This window comes from Populus euphratica, unplaced genomic scaffold, assembly GCF_000495115.2.
Source record: "Populus euphratica unplaced genomic scaffold, PopEup_1.0 scaffold208.1, whole genome shotgun sequence".
Taxonomy (NCBI): domain Eukaryota; kingdom Viridiplantae; phylum Streptophyta; class Magnoliopsida; order Malpighiales; family Salicaceae; genus Populus; species Populus euphratica.
In genome coordinates, this window is record NW_011500091.1 from 152651 (window position 1) to 168380 (window position 15730).

Here is a 15730-nt window from a genome sequence, read left to right on the forward strand (position 1 = left end):
TAAAGAAAGAGAAGAAGAAGAAGATGATGAGAACTTGAAGATGGAAAATTAATGTAAAGATTAAACAATAATAATAACAAATGTTAATGTTAGAGGTTTCACTAATGGTATGTCAAACAAGTATAATATAAACTCTTATTATTCAATTGGAAACCACACACAAAGGAGGTTCCAATTAGATTATAGATTGTTAATATGATTACATTAGTCATCTTATTCCATTAATGCTAGTACTTCTAAATCTCGTCAAGCATTCATGATTATAACTTATGTTAACAACAAATCAACTTCCTTTCATAGCTCACGTGTCGGTTATACCATACAGTATGAACTATGAAAGTGCCAAGCATTTGTTGTACCAAGTGTTATACAATATAAATCAAGATTAGTCATTTAACAAGCAAAGTATTAAAGAGTGAACAAGATAACAAATACAAAACATGTTAGTATCAAACATTAAAGTCCATATTAAGTTTACAATATACTTATTCTTACACCATTAGTGTAACCTTTTCACCTTGACATAATAAATTTAGCTAGACATAATGAAAGAAAGAAAAATAAATAAACAAAATAAGAACATAAATAATATAAGAGTTAACAAAGCAAAGCAAAGGAATTGAAAGACATAAACTTGATATTAATGAAAGCAAAGTATAAGCAATACAAAAAATACAAAGAGAGAAAGGAAGAGCATGATCTTGATCTGGAAACCAAGATGCCTAAATGCATGGCAAATGCCTCCTTTTATAGGCCAAAATTGGCAACTATTGATTTGATGACCAATTGATGAGTGGGCGGCCAACTCTTGACTTGATGACAATCCTTATCTTCTCTTGTCTGCCCAAAACATCATTGATAACGTCAACATTGGAGCCACTTGAAAACATGAAAGTTGTAGGCAATTGTCTCAGCTTTCGTGTGTAAAACATTCAGCTAATTTGGACTTCTAGAACTCTAGATATGGCCAAAATACTGAACAGTGCTCAGGCTGGAGGACAGATTCGGGCTTCTTTGTTGTTGCTATAATTTGGACTTGAAAATGGCCTTTTTAGATGTTGAGCTCCATATGAAAGTTGTAGGGCTATGTCTTACCTTTCCATCCATATAAATTAGACCTAAGTCTGAGATTTATAGCTCCAGATATGACCCAATTACCGAATAGTGTTCCGGTTTGGATTGCACCGACATCTCTTTTCTAATTTTGGTCATCTCTTTGCCTTTGCAATTTAAGTTCTTAAAGTCATCAATCAATCCTTTCATTTATGTGATAGGCCTGCATTTAAAATGAACATTTACCACAAATTAAAGGTATCTTATATTATTAGATATATTATTATAAAACATGCTTTAATTAAGGAGTTATTGATACTTCAAGTGCAAAATGATGATATAAAACCATGATAAAAATGCACTTTTAAGTACTAATCAGGTCACCCATGACAATGATGTCATTATTCCACTTGGATAGGTCACCCATTACAAAGAGACCATTCTTTCCTTTTTTTCTTGGGTAAGTCACCCATTATAATGAGACCAATATTTTTCTGGGTAGGTCACCCATTACAATGAGACCACACTACACATATTTTTTTAGTTGCAGTTGAATGAGGTCGCCAGATGGGATCTCAGGTGGCTTTGGTTAAAGGAAATCGCCAGATGGGATTTCAAGTTGACCAATTTACACATATTCTTTGGTTTTGGTTAAAAGGGATTGCTAGATGGGATCTCAGGTGGCTTTGGTTAAAGGGAATCGCCAGATGGGATTTCAGGTTGACCGAGTTACACATTTTTTGGTTTTGGTTAAAAGGGATCGCCAGATTGGATCTCAGGTGGCTTTGGTTAAAGGGAATCACCAGATGGGATTTCAGGTTCACCAAGTTACATATATTATTTTCTTCTAGTGAGAGGAGATCACCAGATGGGATCTCGGGTGGCTTTGGTTAAAGGGAATCACTAGATGGGATTTCAGGTTGACCGAGTTACACATTCTTTGGTTTTGGTTAAAAAGGATCGCCAAATGGGATTTCAAGTGGCTTTGGTTAAAGGGAATCACCAGATGGGATTTCAGGTTGACTGAGTTACACATATTTTTTGGTTTTGGTTAAAAGAGATCGCTAGATGGGATCTCAGGTGGCTTTGGTTAAAGGAAATTGCCAAATGGGATTTCAAGTTGACCAAGTTACACATATTCTTTGGTTTTGGTTGAATGAGGTCGCAAGATGGGATCTCAAGTAACTTTGATTAAAGGGAATCGCTAGATGGGATTTCAGGTTGATCAAGCTGTATATATTTTTTTAGTTCCAATTGAATGAGGTCGTCATATGGGATCTCAAGTAGCTTTGATTAAAGGGAATCGCCAGATGGGATTCCAGGTTGACCGAGCTATAAATATAGTTTTTTTATTTTGGTTAAAGGAGGTCGCTAAAAGGGATTTCAGGTTAGCCCAACCGCAATACAGATATCAGCTTCGGCTAAAGTAAATCACCAGATGGGATTTCAAGTTGGCCAAGCTACAAATATAGATTTTTGGTTCTCAAATGGAATTCCAGGTTAATCTAATCGAAGTAAAAAGTCAGAGGATCGCTAGATTGAGATCTCAAGATGACTAAGTTTTGATTGTAGTTTCGGGTTGAAGGGAAATTACTGTAAAGATAAAGTTTCAAATCGATTAAGCTTCGACAATATCAGTTTTGGAAGTTCAGTTTTGTTTATCTTTATAAAACTTACTATGCAAAACCCCTGCTCCGTAAGTATTATAAAGTTGCATCTACTATAACCTATTTTTGGGTCCCCACCAATAAAATAAGTAAAAACAATATATATATATATATATATATAGTCCCAAAACCCAAAACCTAAAGCCCCACGCCTCTCGTTGGAGACCTCACCAAGTGTCTCCCTACTCCCCACGCGTAACAGTAGGCCGCTCCCCTTGCCTGTAATACTGTCCTTAAACACTAGCAGACAAAAAGGGAATAGAGGGAAAAGAAAGTTTGAATAAGAGAAGGGAAAGAAAGAAAGGAGAATAGGGGGGAATTTTTTAACAAGAGGAGAACTGAGGGAAGACGGAGAAGCTTTGAAACAGAGGGAGGGAAATACAAACACATCAACACTGCCAAGGATCATCATTTTTCAGCTCACCATCTTCTTGCCCCCTCCTCGTTGTAGTACTATTGGAGAAAAGGTAGACCTGCGCCTCTGCAGGGGGAAGAAGAAAGAAAAAAAAAACAGCTGCTGTCATTGGGCTCCCCAGCCACCGCCACCTTTATAATCACCGTGAGGCATCATCGGCTTCCTTTCCACCGCCACCAGCATCACCCCTAACTGCCACTGCCCTTTTAGTCACCAACAGAACACCGTTAGCAACAGAAGGAGAAGAAAGAATAGGGGTGGACAGAGGAGAAAGAGAGGAGAGAAACCAAGGTAAAACAGACTAGAAGGAGAGAAGACATTGGGACGAGGGAGACAAAACAAAGACATTGATAGTGAGTAGAATAGAAGCAGGCATAAAAAGGAAAAAACTAGAGGTGGGCACCTTTGCACAGGGAAGAAGAAGAAAGAACAGTTGCTGTCACCGGGCTCCCAAACCACTACCGTAGCAACGCCACCACCCAAACCGGCCACGAGCACCACCACCAGCCCACCGTCAGCTTCTCATTCCAGGTAAGTGTCGGTGCTCAGTAGTAATTAACTAGTTACTGTGCAGGTGCACGATATTAATTAACTAGTTACTGTACAAGCTAATTAATTAACGGGTACTGTGCTCATGTACAGTAACCCGGTTACTATGCGTGTACAGTAACCCAGTTACTGTTCTCATATACAGTATTGATTACTGTTGTTCCGGGCTCGAATATTAGCCTAGCCCATGCGGCTGGGCTGAGTCCAACCCTTTAGAAAGTAGGCCCGTTTTATTTTGGGCTGATTTTGGCCCTGTTTCCTTTTGGGTCGAGTCTGGCCCATTCAAAGAATTTTCTTCAAAGAATTATTTTGAAGAATATGTTATTTTCTGCAATTTTGTTACTGCGTGTTGATCAATATCGGTTTGAATTTTTATATTGTAAAGATACAAATTCGGTATTAAAATACCTGGTTTTTGTCAATTCATTAAAAAAATAATAAAAAATGTTTTGCTTTCATCAGCAAAAGACTACATTTTCTTGTCCCCCTATATTTTCCTGATAGATATTATATATTTTCCTGATAAAAGTGGAAAACTCACTCGACGCCGCACACGTGCGACATTTATTTTCTTCGTAAATTGATTTTTAGCTTTATTATCTTAATTTTTTAAAATATTTTAAAAGTCTCGTATTTTCTTATAAGCAAATAGGTATAAATATACCTTATATAATTATTTATAAAAGTAATAGAATATTTTTTTTCTACTTGTAATTTATACAAATTTTAAATCCCTAATATCCGAATAAATTAATTTTACTACTTCTTTAAATTTTTTAAGAAGAAGGTTTGTGAATTTTTATTTACACAAACCTCACACTTATGATTTTTCTAAAAAATCACACTTGGTAATAATTGAAGAATAGGTAAGCTTTGTATATAATTATAATTCACATGTTCTAACCTACCATATCATATATCATAAGACTCGAGCAAATAAAAAAATAAGCATTCTTATTATTATTCGTCTCATTCTTAATTACTGTGGTAACTCAATTTAAAGAAAGTGAGCGGAGGAAAAATTATAGAGAGAACCAAGAGAGAAATTCTTAAGTTGATTGAGATGAAAAAACCAAAAAAATAATGTTAAAAGTTAGTGAAAAAAAAAAGAAGAAGAAAAAGAAACTTACAAATCAAGGTTAGGAGCTAGAAACATCAATGATCTAGAGCTAAAAAAAAGAGCTATAAATTCCAAACCAGAAACATCATTAATTGAAGAAGATATACCTTAAACTTTTGATGAGAAGGTGTAGCTCAAGTAACATACCTTTCCTTTAATCTTTGTTGTATTTATAAGTGCTTACTATTTATTTGTGATGATTGTTTATAAAATTTAATTGCAATGTATCTATTTTTTATAAGGAAAATTTAGTTGACACTCAAGTTTGATGCTATTACCATTATTGTTTAGCATGTTAATTGTCTATTATGATATCAATAATAATGTTTAGATGTTCAATTTAGTGATTTGATTTGATTTGTTGATTATACGAGAGTTATCAAATTATGACTATCAATTATTTTTCTAGGTAGTTTGTTGTTTCTTCAGCAAGCATCATTCATGTTTAGTCTATTTAAAAATAATTCTAATCTAACATAACAATGTTAAAGTAAAATAATTTTCATTTGAAGTTATATGTTGAATTGTTTCCTTTCTTTATTTTATTTAGTTTTTTATGCTTTAAAGAAGTTATAATAAGCATGCTTGAATCAAAGTTTGTGGGAGAGGCCATGCTTCAATGGATTTAGTCAATTTATAGGTTAAGCACTTTATATTTTTTTTTCTAGATTTGGTTTGAATGTTCATAAGCTATCATTTCCAATTTCTTACAAACTAATGTTGTTGTTTGATTTGTGTGCTTTGATCAAAGCCTAAAACTATACACTATCGTTCTCTGCCATTAATTTGTACATTAAGTGCTTGTAATGGATCAATCGATCTATAATGTTCTTCAAATATGTGGATTTAGGTTTAGGATTTTCGGGTATGATTCATGTATTTTATGGTTTGCCTTTTCATTTGATGCATCGTTATGCTTTAATCTTCCATGTTTTGTTATTTTGTGTCCTTTATTTAATGCAATTTGACCTGAATTCACAATTTAACTTTTGGATTTATGAAAGTGTTCTTCGTGTTATTCAAAAAATTCAAGTAAAAAATCTTTTTGATCTTAATTATTTCATTTTTAAATTTAATTTGTGTTTTGGGTTAGGAAGTCAAACCCGTATGATTGGGTTGAGCCTATTAGAATCTAAGGCCATATTTGTCTTACCAAAAATTTTCAAAAAAAAAATGTGTTTTTTTTTTGTTCTTAAACCATGTTTTAAAGCAATTTTAAAACCTATATTATTTAAGCTATTTTTAAAACCTATATTTTTAAACTCTATATAAATAAGAATTTTAAAACCTATATTATTTAAGCTATATTCTTAAACAATATAAATTTTCTCAATCACAAAGGTCATCTTAAATCTATTTTTACTCAATAATATGCTAAATATTATGTTTCTTCTAATGTCAACATTACAAAGGACATTGTTGGAATTAACATAGTTTTTAATTTTTTTTCAAAATAATAGTAACTTATCAATAATTACAGCTACTTATAAAAATTCATTCAGAGTTATGCATTCAATAAAAATATTATATAAGATGAGTTAAAACTCTTAAGGTTAAGAGTTGAGTATTTTAAAATTCAAAAATTCACTATTTATATATTTTCATATCTTTTTAGGATAAACTTTTTACGATGTTTTTGAACTATTTAAGATGTAATTATTACAAATAAAATTATTATAATTTTATACATTTACAACTACCATAATAACAAGATAAAGTTTAATTTCTAACAGATTTAGTGCTTCTTCTTATAAGAATATAGCCAAATTCAAGATGACAAGATAAAACAATATCTTCTGTTATCACCTCTGAAAACCGAGTACATTGAATTTATTAGATTTACCAGCACACACCATAGTCTACCTATCCAGTTGCCAAAATAGCTTAACTCATGACAACCGATATTGAGTCGAAGTCATTATCATTTCGCTATAAGCTCCGCGTTTTATTCTTACGCTTCCTTTCGTTTTGCTCGTCTTCGGGAGCTAGCTAGCTACATCTAGCTCTAATGGTGTACGTTATCCCCCATGAGTCTACACGCCAATGTGTTTCTGTTCTTTAGAATGGGCAGAAATGCACTTTTGTTCATTTCATATTATGCACCTTTTCCAACAATCATTTATCGTACCTTGATATGACCACGGTACCCAGCTATATAGGGTTATTCGTATGCTTGGTACCTGTTCTTTTGATATTTTCTTGAGAAGACCTCCGTATTATTTTCTTATTCAGTTTGTCCCTACGCTCTAGAACATCTTTCATGCATTCTTCTATCCAACTTCTTTCCATTCTACTGTTAATTCTTGAAAACATGGTAAATTGCATGGAAGTTGAATGGAGGGACCCTATCAAGAAATTTTCTCAAGTGAAGGGACCAATGGAGAAAAATGAGAGAATAGGGACCATGCCAATAAAAAATATATAAAACAGGGCAACGGTACAGGGACAAAAACACATGACAAGTTAGCCTATATATGTATCAGGATGTGCTATAAAACCATGTTCTTCATCATGATCGTGGAGGACATTTTCACTTTTCCATGCCAGCCGAAAAGTCATCCCTACTGATGTACAGTGTGAATGGTCAGTATATGGTGGACGACATGATCCACGTCCCCTTGCTAGCACTTGGAAATAAAATGAGCCCTATTTGCCTATCCCTCGAAAGCCCTGGTTCATAATTTGATTAACTTATTCGATGAGAACAAGAAGAAAAGGTTGGTGGACGTCCTAGTAATTTGAGCAGAACCTAGCTACAACCTAACAAGATTGTTGTTGTTCTTGGCCACCTTAATTATGATAGCTCATTGATTATTCACCCTCTTCTTCTTCTTTTTGTTTTTCATAGATCAAGTAAAGGCCAAGGAAATACAGCAGCCAAGGAGAAAGGAGAGTGCAAACAAAATGCGAAAAAAATAAAATAAAAGAAGATGAAGAATAAAGCTACTATCTGAGAAAAAGCGAAGCGCTGCTGGAGTTGTATGAAGTAACTCAAAACATTAATTAGTCACTTGTCTTAAGGTTTATAATAAACAGCTTAAGGATGATTTTCTCATAGGATCGATAAACAAAAATGATTTGGTAGCTTTGGATCATGGAATTCATTTTTTTTTTTTTATTTCTTCCTCTTAGATTATGTTTGATATCCCTTGCCTGTGGATCAAATGTAGGGCTGCTAGTTAATTGACAGATGGAGGCCAAGGTTTGAGTTGGTAATCTTTTATCTCCATTTTGATTGCCTTTCTCATTCAACAAAAAGTTAAATCATCAAGGTGAAACTGGAACTCCCTTTTTCTTGGCTTTTTTATTTTTTCCTTTTTAATAATGAAAACCTGATTCTTAAGTACGAATATATTACGAGTCCATGAGTAAATTGTCTTGAAGCCTATTTAATTAATTAGAAGTCTCAGCACTCACCTTGTTTGACATAAAAGTCAGGTATATACAGACAATGAATTAAATATATGGTCAATTATATAGCCTTATAGTGGGTATTAATTATTGTGCTATTAATGATTGCGAATTTTGACTTGTAAAAATATATATTTCATGTTCATTCATCATCTTATGTCATGGTTGAAAGCTTCGTGCAACACACACGGTGCTATTCTTCTTTTCTTTTTTTCTTTTTAAATAAGAAAACAATGCTGCATGTTAGAAAGGCATAGGTGGTGCAACGACATAGGGTGAGGAAGCCGTAACCCTCACAAATCTTTTAAGAAGACAGTGAGGGGGGCGTAGCTAGCCCTCCTGTTACCTATATATATATATATTTCTCACTGGAAAAAAATGGAAGATTTTTGTACTTAGAGCTTAATTCGTTAGAAGACCATAACTATCTAGCAATTAAATAGGATTTTAATTTTACATAAATCTCATAGCAAACCAATTCAAGCATGAATGGATTAGTAATTGAAATTTATCAATTTTAATTTCAGAATTACTAAAATTTATATGATTATTAACTTTAAAATATATAAAATTAATTGAGATATGTGCAAATTATCTTGACCATTTATATCAATAAAAAAATATAAATTAGTAATTAATCATATTATAAATACACACCATTTATATCAATAAAAAAAAAATTAGTAATTAATCATATTATAAATACACAATGTTTATATTAAACCTAATATTATTGTATTTATATTAAATTATAAGTTCAAATAAGTAATAAACCATATAATTCAATCAAATACCAAGTCAAGAAGTATTTATCTATCATTAAACCATAAATGTCCAATTGAGCTCTAAACAATCATGTTATTAAATTGAGCAATAAACATTGATATTACATTAATTAAGATAAAAAAATAATTTTCACATAAGCAATAAATCATGAATACCACAGTTATTCACCTCAGGCGAATTATTATAAAAACAAAACTAGGAAAAGGTATTAACTAGTATAATAATTAAAAAAAATAATAAATAAATAAGCATGTAAAGGAAGTACGTAATTAAAACAATAAAGATACATGTACGTGCTGGGTATGGTATCATGCTGAGACAATATGAACAATTAATCCTTGAAATTTCAATTTTCAGCATATAATTAACGAAGTCATTTCTCCACCCCTTCCATACCTACCTTGATAGATACCAGAACCCTTCTCAAAAGTAGGCAAATATCTACCTTGTATTCATGGCTTCAAATTCAATCAAAACAAAGCTTCAGAAAGGGTGGCGCAGTAATTATGTATATTCTGAGAGGCCATAACTACGTTATGGTTTCCCAACAAGAAAATCTTCTCCATATCCCAACGCTTAGGACCACATTGAGGGAAGATAGCTAGCTAGCACCTTATCCTCATGCATGCTTCGGCCTATGATGTAAGATGTCGGAATGCATTGTGGATCGAATATATAAGATGTTTTCTAGTCCTTTGAGTAAGATTTTATACCTGGCATTTTAATTCCTCGAAAAATAAGACCCAAATTTTACTGTGGCAAAAAGCAACGAAACCATTTCATATGAATTAATTTATTCTAGCTGGTAGGTCCAATTATGGTGTATATATATATATATATATATATACTAATTTACTGTTTAAGAATATGATAAAAATTATTTTTTAAAGTATCTTAATAATATATGAAAATAATATTTCTTTATATTGGTACATTAGAATGATAAAAAAAATAATTAATTTAAATTTAAAAAGTTCAAAATTTTTCAGAATCATAGTCCAATCGCAATTTGAAACACTCTTTAAGAGAGATTGGTTTTTCACTATAGCAATAAAAAATAAAAAAGTAAGCTCTTCTCGCTTTGGTTCTAAATTTTTTAGGGCATTTGTTTAAAAATATTTATCATTAAATATAGAATTTATTATGCATGAGGCTTTATAATTTGCCTTAATTTATTTTCTATAAAGTTATCTTAGTCTCGTAATACGAGAGTAAGCTCTTCTCGCTTTTTGGTTCTAAATGTTTTAGGGCATTTGTTTAAAAAAATTTATCGTTAAATATAGAATTTATTATGCATGAGACTTTATAATTTATCTTGATTTATTTTTTATAAAGTTATCTTAGTCTCGTAATACGAGTTGTGAATTTTACGGGTTAACTATGTTGATTGAGGTCTTTTTTTATTTTTTAATTAATTTTTTTATTCTCTAAGATTGAATTGATTGAGAATCAGACTTTATAATTTTTTACAATATTTTCTATAAATTTATCCTAGTTTTCTAGCAGGTTAACTTGAGTTGTCCTGGGTTAATTTTTTATTTTTTTCAATTTAATCCTTTAAAATTAGTTGATTGAGAATTGATATTTTTAAATTTTTTTATCAATTTTTATATGGTTATCACGATCTTATGATCTGAGTCACTAGTTAGGTTACTTGATTTAGATTTTTTATCCTTTTTTATTTGGATTATTTTTAATTATATCCTTTAATATCGAGTTGATTGAGAATTAAGTTTATAATTTGTTTAGGTTTGCATTCTATGAAGTTATCTTAGTCTCATGATCTGAGTCACTCGTTTGGTTGGTTAACTTGAGTGATTTTTTATGTTTTTTTAATTTTACTCTTCAAAATTGAGTTGAATGAGAATTAAGTTTTATAATTTATTTTGATTTTTTTATATATATAAGTTTACTCTGATCTTATGACTCATGCTTGACAAGTTAACTTAAGTTGACTCCACTTATTTTTTTAAGTTTAATTTTGTTTTAAATCTTATCTTTTAACATTGAATTGATTGAAAATTAAGTTTAATAAATTTTTTCTTTGCTTTGTATAGAATTATCATAATTTTATTACATGAGTAATGAATTTGAAATATTAACCTGAGTTAATATAAAACAATCTAATATGTTATCATTTCAATACTTAAAAAAAATATATTCTGATTTTTTAAGTGAAAATATGTTTTTATAAATCAATCAGTTATCTCTAAATTTATCAGTCTATTTAATGATATAACATCAATCATAATATAGTTTTATTTATTTAACTTTTTTATTAAGAAATATATTAACAATACTTAAATATTTTATTTATTTTATTTGTATTAAAATAAAATTAATCTAACCCGTGAATTAAAATCAACCAGGTCTTATCATGCACATCTCCCTCTCTATCATTGTAATGTGACCTGTGTGCTATGAATACATAGTTCAACTAGTGAGGTGAATAGTTGGGCTTCTTGTTCAAACTTGTTTTATGTGTGGTTTGGTAGGGTCGCATAACGATTAAGAAATTTTTGTTTTTGTGTTAAAATGAATTTTTTAAAGTTTTTATTATAAATTTTTTTGATATGTCAATGTTAAAATAAATTAAAAAAATATTATTTGAATAAATTTTTTAGATAAAAATACTTTAAAAAATATTCAGCAATATAATTTCAAATACTAAAATGAAATTTGAAGATGATGTTTATTTAGAATATAAAATTAGGTCCTTCCCTTAATAATATATTTCTTGGTTATCTCTACCAAGTAATTTCCCGTTTGTCCTCTTTCTTTCTTCAAGTAAAATGTTTTAAGAAAGCAAAACAAAGATTTTCTTCAGAGAATGTTAGTTAATCCGTTCCTCAACTCTGAAAAAAATTAAGGCAAACTACGTGTGGCAAGGTCCCATATTTATGATAACCAAACCAATATTCCTTTGAACGGGACCACTAAAATAAAGCAAAATTATTTTCCTATGGGATTATCAACTTCTAGCTGCCGAGAGGTGCAAGGCTTCAATGCAAGACCTAATCCAATAAATGCACTCTAGAGGTCACAATCAAACCATCGTTAGCCCTCGAGTCACCTCAACAACTAATTTCACCTTCGACTTCCTTTCATTATTACACCCATTGTGGAATTCTAAATGTTTTTTTATATATATCTACAACTTAATCTTTTTCTTAATTACCTCCAAATTTCAATGTACCTTTTCCCTATTCATAAAAATAATAATCTATTCATTAAAAATATAATTTTTTTTCCTAAAAAGAGAAAAAAAGAGATTTTATTTCACCCGACCTTTTTCCCCTTATTTTATATCCTTCCAATTTCTCTCTTTCACTTTTCTTTATTAGATTTTTCTTTGCTTATCTTTAATTTTCCAAATAAGTGATAAGAACGTTTTAGTCAACAATCTTGAGTTAATTGTATTAACAATTCTTTGACTTTAATGTTGGTATGTAAACCCATCCAAATCTAGAACGATCTGGTTCTAGTTCTATATGAAAGTTTGTGCGGAAGTACATGATATATAAATATAATGTAATGATTTATTAGGTTTCTTTATAAAGATTATAAAATGTAATGTATTGTAGTTTTTCTTTTTAGTACCATACCGTATTGAAAAAAATTATTTATAATCTACATTTATTTTTTTTAGATTAACGTGGGTGTCTAACTACATTTATTGTTTTGCCGATCGCTAGCCTTTGCTGGTAGTGTTTTTGGTCCACATATTTTTCTCAAAACGCTTTTTCTCAAAACACTTTACTGGTAGTGTTTAGGTGATCCTTGCTTGTGTAAAATTTTGATTTCAATGTATTGACTAATTTAGTTGTTCTTTTAATCATACTGAAATCCTTACCATTTGACATTTATTGTTTTGCCTATCGCTAGCCTTTGCTGGTAGTGTTATTGGTCCACATATTTTTCTCAAAACGCTTTTTCTCAAAACACTTTACTGATAGTGTTTAGGTGATCCTTGCTTGTGTAAAATTTTGATTTCAATGTATTGACTAATTTAGTTGTTCTTTTAATCATACGAATTATTCATTATGTAGCTTTTTCATGTAATTTGCATTACGAGTTGAATGAAATAAGTTATTACAATTTCAATCATTTATTCCATTATTAATATATCATCATGTTCTAAATATGCCCCCATAATCAACGTTTGGAAGGACCAAAATCAAAGTGGTAACTCAGCGTTGATATAAGCAAAGTTACGTTTGAATTTAAACTTAAAATGCATGATATTTAATTTTGCTAGATGGGGAATATCTCTCAAACAATAAATTAAAATAAAATAGAATTTTACAGGAAGAAATTAGACATATAAAAATATATTTTAGTAAATTTTCATTTTAAATGGTGTTTAGAAACATATTATTACAGAGGGTAAAAGTTATTGGACAAATCTTCTTAAATTTATCAAACCAGACCTTTATGTCATATTAGAGATATATTTGAAACTACAGGAGGAATTTGTGTGCGATTCAAGTTGGTATAGAAACTAAAGAGAGTGGCTCAGTTCGTGTCCCTTGTCTAGTGCGCACTATCCTGAAATATATCACAACAACACAATTATTAATGATCCTTAAGATCCAGACCAAGAGCTCTGATATTAATTATAACAACCTAGCTTTTCAAGCCCAAAATAATGGTAAATTGTGTGTGTGTGTGTGTAATACACATTGTGTCGGTAATTGGCAAACCTATTCCCTAATATTATCAAGATACAATCCATACACTAAACATTTTATTTAAAAGTGAATCTTACATAAACACATATTATTATGTTTGCATGATTAGAAGTTCACATTAAAAATATACATACATAGATATAAGTTTACATTCCTATTCTACTAATAATCATCACAAATTTAAACAAAAAGGATCTAATAATATATATACATTTAGTACATTGATTAATACAAAATATATCATGATTTAGAATGCAACTATATGATTCCTTGCAAAAGTAGGTTCCCGTGTATTGGGTTTTCTAGGCACCTCGTTGGTGTGACGTCCCTGTTGTAGTACAAAACATTTATAAAAATGCAATTACTTAATAATAATGATAATAAGTAGTCTGGTAGTTTAATTAAGCATTAACATTATCCCATCTTTGAAGTGTGACATTTGTAGTTCCTTTATGTACTTGGTATGAATGACTTATAGTACATATAAATGCACCAATTCTTGCAATCAACCATAATCTTAAATCTAGTTATCTTTTTAAGGCATCATTTGTCGAGGTTAATAGTTCACTCGGCTCGGCCATCCACTTTGGATGCCATCATCTGAAGCTAATCAACCATTTGTCCTGGTCATCCATTTGGATACCATTAGCCGAAGTTAATCAGTCATTTATCCCGGTCATCCGTTCGGATGCCATTAGTCGAAGCTAATCAATTGTTTGTCTAGGTCATCCATTTAGATGCCACTAGCCAAAGCTACTCATTCATTTGTCCTAGTCATTCGTTTGAAAGCCATTAGCCATAGCTAATCAATTATTAGTCCCGGTCATCCATTCGAATACCATTAACAGAAGCTAATCAATCATTTGTCAAAATTTAAGCATTTGATAATTTGATATTTGTACTAACACAATATGGTAACATTCATGATAAAGAATTTCATAATTCAACGTTATGAAAAAGGAAGGTGAAAGTCACCTATCTGGTCCACTTATAGATTGTCCTTGTCCTAATAATGGTCTTATCCTAACCGCACCACCTAAGACATTATTGATCACAAATCAATGCATTTGTATCTTTGAATTACATTAATCAACATACTTATTTCAAGGGTTTATATGTTCATATTCAAGAGTTCCACATTTTACATCATCATACAATGAAATTGTTGCAAGCGTTTGAGTCCTTTTTGCCTGGGAGGCTTGTTGTAGAAATCGGTAGCTGATTAGTACTTAAAAGTACATTTTTTTCAAGGTTTTATATCATTATTTTGCACTTGAGGTATCAATAACTCCTTAACTAAAGTATGTTTTGTAATAACATATCTAATAATATAAGATACCTTTAATTTGTGGTAAATGTTCATCTTAAATACAAACCTATCACATAAATAAAAGGATTGATTGATGAGTTTAAGTATTGAAATTGAAAGGATAAAGAGATGGTCAAACTTAGAAAAAAGATGCTGATACAGTGCAAATTGGAACACTATTCAGTAATTAGGTCATATTTGGAGCTATAGATCTCTAATTTAGGTCTACTTTATATGGATGAAAAGATAAAAATTAGGCCTACAACTTTGTCCATGATTTAAAAAGGCTATTTTCAAGTCCAAATTGTAGCAATAACGAAGAACTTCGAATCTATCCTACAGCCCATACACTGTTCACAGTTCAACTAATATCTAGAGTTTTAGAAGTCCAAATAACCTTAATTGTTTTTCCTGGAAAGCTGAGACAATTTCCTACAACATTCATGTGGAGGTTTGATTCAAATTCTGACATTATCACTAATGTTTTTAGCAGATAAGAAGATAAGAATTGTCACCAAGTCAAGAGTTGGCTACCCAATCAACAATTAGTTATCAAATCAATAGTTCCTAAGTTTAGCCTATAAAAGAAGGCATTTGCAATGCATTTCGGCATTTTGGTTTTTAGATCAAGATCATGATGATTCTCCAACCTTGACATTTGTTGTTGTCATTATTTAATCCTTACATTGATCTTTCATCTCAAAGTTCTCATCAACTTCTTCTTTTTCT

General features: G+C 30.8%; 1 long non-coding RNA gene across 1 annotated transcript in view; it reads left to right on the forward strand.

The window, feature by feature from the left end:
• LOC105109137 (uncharacterized) overlaps window positions 1-12708 on the forward strand; it is a 16672-nt gene extending 3964 nt beyond the window's left edge. Inside the window, exons 2-3 of the long non-coding RNA XR_839171.1 lie at window positions 2992-2994; window positions 12697-12708. This is a non-coding gene — a long non-coding RNA (uncharacterized LOC105109137). The remainder of the gene's footprint in view (window positions 1-2991; window positions 2995-12696) is intronic.
• Window positions 12709-15730: the final 3022 nt, after the last annotated feature.